General features: G+C 34.1%; 1 long non-coding RNA gene across 1 annotated transcript; it reads right to left on the bottom strand.

The window, feature by feature from the left end:
• Positions 1–1,811: 1,811 nt before the first annotated feature.
• On the bottom strand, positions 1,812–5,100 carry LOC143083863 (uncharacterized). The gene is made up of 2 exons (XR_012980911.1): positions 5,022–5,100; positions 1,812–2,380 (listed from the first exon to the last, which is right to left on the bottom strand). It is a non-coding gene; the product is annotated as an uncharacterized LOC143083863 (long non-coding RNA).
• Between the last annotated feature and the right edge of the window lie 287 nt (positions 5,101–5,387).

Genomic DNA, 5,387 nt, shown 5'->3' with positions numbered 1-5,387 from the left:
TTCATATCGTATGGTTAACATAGAAATATGACTAATCTGACAGATGACCCCTTGATTATACAGGGTGTTCAAACAGCTGGATGTATACATACGAAGCCTCGTAGGGTAAAAAGGGGGAATTTTGCCTACACTTGCACCAAGCGTAATTGTCCATTCATTTTTTTTTTATGGCAGTCCATATATCTAGCTCCCGTCTTACTTTGCATAACTTTCATAATTGATACTTATCTGCATGTTCTCATCCGTATTATGCTTGAAATACTTGCTGATCATTCAGTATGCACAACTTTAATTTTCATTATGTGCAGTCATATAAAAAAAAAAGTAATTTCTGGGACTTTTATTTGTTTGACTATGTGGTATATCAGTTTATAGTAATTGTTGAAGTCCGTACGGGGACATAATTGTTATCTTCTATGTAAATTGGTCTCTGGTGAAGAGTTGCCTCATAAACAATGACACCCCATCTTCCTATTTTTATACCCTACGCAAGGAAGTGGCGCAGGGTATAACATTTTTGACCCGTCCGTCCATCCATCAGCCAGTCTATCAGTCCTGTTTCTTGTCATCACAACTCCTCTCAAACCGCCCAACAAAATTTCAGGAAACCTTTTTAGATAATAAGGACATACTATGCAGATGTGCATATCGACAGGAAATTATGATTCAAACTTTTTCTAGGAGTTATGCCCCTTTGAACTTATTTGCTTCAATATACTACTGCAAGTTTGTCATCGCATCTCCTCTCAAACCGCACAATAGAATTTTATGAAACCTTTTTAGATAAGGACAAACTATTTAGATATACATATTTTTTTCTAGGAGTTATGCCCCTTTGAACCTATTTGCTTCAATATACTACTGCAACAGTTTGTCACTGCATCTCCTCTCAAACCGCACAACAGAATTTCATAAAACCTTTTTAGATAATAAGGACATACCATGTAGATGTGCATATCGACAGGAAATTACGAATTATTTTTCTAGGAGTTATGCCCCTTTGAACTTATTTGCTGCAGTATACTACTGCAAACAGCTTGTCATCGAAACTCCTCTGAAACCACACAACAGAATTTCATGAAACTTTGTAGATAATAAGGACATACTATGTAGATGTGCATATCGACAGGAAATTATCGTGATTTAATTTTTTTTTCTTAGTTATTTTATTTCTCTAGTGGCAATGTGGGGACTGACTGCCAAAGCGGGGCTGGCTTCAGTTATTTGCAATATAATCCACCAATGAGCCCCCACCCTATGTCGGACTCTGTAACAATCATCCCATCAACCAAATATTTTGAAACATATTTAGAATTCAAGAAACAGACAAGTCCATGAAAATGAGGTTAAGTTCAGATAAGCCCTGCAAGACAGACATATTTGTTATTCATTTATTATTTTGTACATAAATCACCCATTAGTTTTCTCATTTTAAATGTTTTAAATTGTTCATTTGTCATTTCGAGACCTTTAAAACCAACTATGCAGAATATGTTTTACTCATTGTTGAAGTCCATATGGTGACCTACAGGTATAGTTATTTCTGTGTTATTTGGTCTGTTGTGTCTCATTTACAATCATATCACATCCTCTCATTTGATATTTTAATTTGTGATAAGACATTTAATAATCATTTTATACACCAAATATACACGAAGATGACCTATTGATTACACAATATTGACTACTACATGTACCTATTAGTATTTATTATTTTTGAGTATATGTCCGACATGCTGACGACGGACAGTCAATGGTATACCATAATATGTCCTGAAAACTGGTGTTAAAAAAAAGGCTCAACTAAATCAAATTTTTGAAACGTGATTGATTTTATTCCTCTAATATCTATGAGATCAAATTTATAAAACATCTATTAATATAATTAATTTCAATGTACTATTATACATGTAAGAATTGTTGCCATTTATACATCATGTACATGTACAATCATTAGCTGATCAGCTCTATATTTTCTTTATTTTTATTCTCCTTCACTGTTTTATTTATAAGAGTAGACTCATATATATGATCTGTATTCATCATTGGGACAGGTAGCTATATATATAGGTGAAGTAGGTCCTTTTGATTTGATTTTTTAAAGGATTTTGACAGCACTAAAGCATATACATGTAGTTCCAATTTATAGTTGATCTTAGCTCCTTAAGTGGATTGTGGCAACATATATTGCATATATACATGTAGAATGTTGTTCTTAAGTTTCCGCACTTTACGCATAGTTTCCGGTTGCAAGACTAGAATATGATACTGGCTTCTCATGAAATTCTGTCAGTACTTTGCCAATAGTTTCCAAGTAAAGTTGAACATTCCAAGCTCACTCCTTCCATTTGCAATGTACATGTACAAATGTACTTGCAGCCTGAAATTAAATATCAGAGTAATTCTGTCAGAAAATCAACAATTATTGACATTCAAAAGCATATAGATGTAGACTAGTTCATAATGGTAATGTGTCCATGGGACACAGATGAGCAGCCGCTTGCATATAAAGGATGAAAAGGGTGACACCACCCAAATTTGTACTTGATCTGAGTGTTGTTGTAGTAAGCATTGCATATAACGGCGTTTTGCATTTGCGCCGATCTGCATTTCATTTGCGCCGATTTTTTCTTTCATTTGCGCCGATTTTTTTTTCATTTGCGCCGATTTTTTTACAGGTAAATAACAGGTAAATTACAGGTGAAATGATATAAGAAGATGTGGTATGAGTGCCAATGAGACAACTCTCCATCCCAGTAATGTTATTTTCATTTATCATTAAAGACCTCTTCCATTAGCCAGTTGTACATATGTTATGAATTGTCAATCATAACATGTATAAAACTTTTGTTTCCTGCTTAAAATCAAGAAGTAAAAACCTAAGATAAAAGCCCTTTGTTTATACTTAAATGACGGATTAAAAATATATGTGCAGCATTCAAATCCATAAAATCGGAATACATTCAAATCATAAATCTGTTCTTGCCGAGTATGTTTAGGCAACACATCTAATATATTCCTTTCTTATGATTTCGCATCTTCTATATTTGGCGAATTAGTTGACCGTTATGGAATGTGTACTTGCACGTTGTCTAAGAATGTATGACATTTGTCATCAGAAGGAGCGGAGCGTCAGACAATGTCAAACGTGAAGCAGTCATCGATTTCATTTAGGGAAAGGAATGGTAACCTGAAACATTGGGATAGCCATGATTTACCAATTGCAATGTCATTTGATTTGTCTTTATACTCTGTGCTCAGCCAATATAAAAGTATAAACTTACCTGTAACTTACCTGTAACTTACCTGTAAATTCAATTAGGAAAAAATATAAAATCGGCGCAAATGAAAAAATGAAATCGGCGCAAATGAAAGAATGAAAATTTTCAAAATCGGCGCAAATGTCATACGCCCGCATATAAGTTTCAGAACATTTGGATGAAGCAAACTTGTGTTAAAGAAAGAAACAAAATTTCAGCATTTTTTTTAATTTGTAAAGGGGCATAACTCTAGAAAAGTAAAAGCGACCCCACCAAAAATTCAAACTTCATGTGTGTTTGTTGGTACAATGTAGTAAGCATATATATATGCATTAATTGTGTATTAGTTTCATAACATTGGTAGAGGAAAACTGAAGTTGGAGAACAGAAACCAAATTTGGGAGGTACATGCAAGTTTGATAAGACTGACAATGCAAGGGTAACCTTAAAAGAACTAAAATGGTCTAAATTAATATGTGTTTATTTGATAATAGGTTCGTTTTCATTTATTTTGTTTTCCCTTGAGAAAACATAAAATATTTTTTTATAATTTAATTTGGTTGAATATACATGTATATCGAATTTCTGAACAGAAAATAATGAAAATGAGACACAAAAAAAATATAACCAAAAAATAAACCTGTGATAATACTGCTTCTATTGGTACCAGGATGCTTAAAATCAATCCAAAATATTTTTTTTTTGAAAAAATGTATACACCTATAGTTGTTAATGTCTGTGTCATTTTGGTCTTTTGTGGATAGTTGTCTCATTGGCAATCGTACCACATCTTCTTTTTTATATTATATACAATATATATGAACAGCTAAAAATCTCAAGTGACAAATACTTAGGGCCGCATTCTGTACATTTTTAACCCTGATACTTCTATTACTAGACCTAAAGACATTTTTGTATACCTAACAGAATTAGGGGGGGGTAATGGTAAACAAATTGTGATTGATAAAGATGAATCCTTCGTTTGCCTCCTACTGTAGGGTTTATCATTTACAAATTAGGCCAATTATATCATATTCTCAAGAAAATAAAGAAGTCAATCAAACCCCAGACCTTAATAGAGGGGTGGACAGGGGTAAGGAGACAGGGGAATGAGGGATCAGGGAAAAGGGGTATCTTTGAAATATATTTTGTTTTGGGGCAAGGAGATGGAAGAATTGAAGTAAAAAGGGGGGGATTTCAGAGTAAAATGGGAAGGGAAATATAGTTGGGGTCAAGGAGTAGAAACTGTCCCGATGGAAGTTATGGGGTACCCCACATACATATGACCCTACATGTAGTCAGAGATTTCTCTGACGTCCAACGGCTGTTTTGCCAGACAAGCTGGGGCTAATCTCGGACTAATATGAACCTAACTTGGCTACGAAATAAGTTATTAAAAATGATGATTAAAAAAGACTACTTCAATGACACTAACCATTGCTAACGGTAGCGTAAAAATGACAGTAGATGTCATCCCTTCCTCTACGGCCGTTTGCACACGGATATTTTGCAAAACTGGCCAGACATGTTTACAACTTGTCTGTAAAAGGTAAAATAAACACATAAATAAGATACCAGCTATAACGATCTATAAAATTAAACATGGAACAGAAATTGAGCCGGTGCAAGGTTTCAGCCGCAGTGATTTTCAACAGTAGCGAGTATTTTGAGACAACCCCCAAGTTTGTATTTTTCGTTATACTGATAACATTTGGCTGCCTAATATATCGAAATCTATGTTTTCTTATGTAATAACTCTACCTTCATCGTTGTATATTCGCCACAATGTCTGTTACGCATGTACATGGTCGTATTCATCAATATAGTATGCTGCTCCGCAATGGCGACCTCGAAATTCCTCTGGTCCGATAATGGCGCCAAATTAGAGGGATGCAACTCGCGCCAGACAAAATTACCGTATTTCACCAAAATAATCAAAATTTCGCTTTTTGATAACAAACAGTAATACGATAACCACATTTATATTCAGTCATCGTTTATTGATATAATTACAAACATTATTTTATTAAAGCCATCAATAAAGAATTCACAATTAAGTGATTAATGAAGTCCATTGAAATCAGACCTTATGGGGTAGAGGGGTTAAACAAAAGCTCGTAACTTTTT

This window comes from Mytilus galloprovincialis, chromosome 7, assembly GCF_965363235.1.
Source record: "Mytilus galloprovincialis chromosome 7, xbMytGall1.hap1.1, whole genome shotgun sequence".
Lineage (NCBI taxonomy): Eukaryota > Metazoa > Mollusca > Bivalvia > Mytilida > Mytilidae > Mytilus > Mytilus galloprovincialis.
Note: the sequence above shows the minus strand (reverse complement) of the source record. Positions and strands in the feature narration are given on the sequence as shown.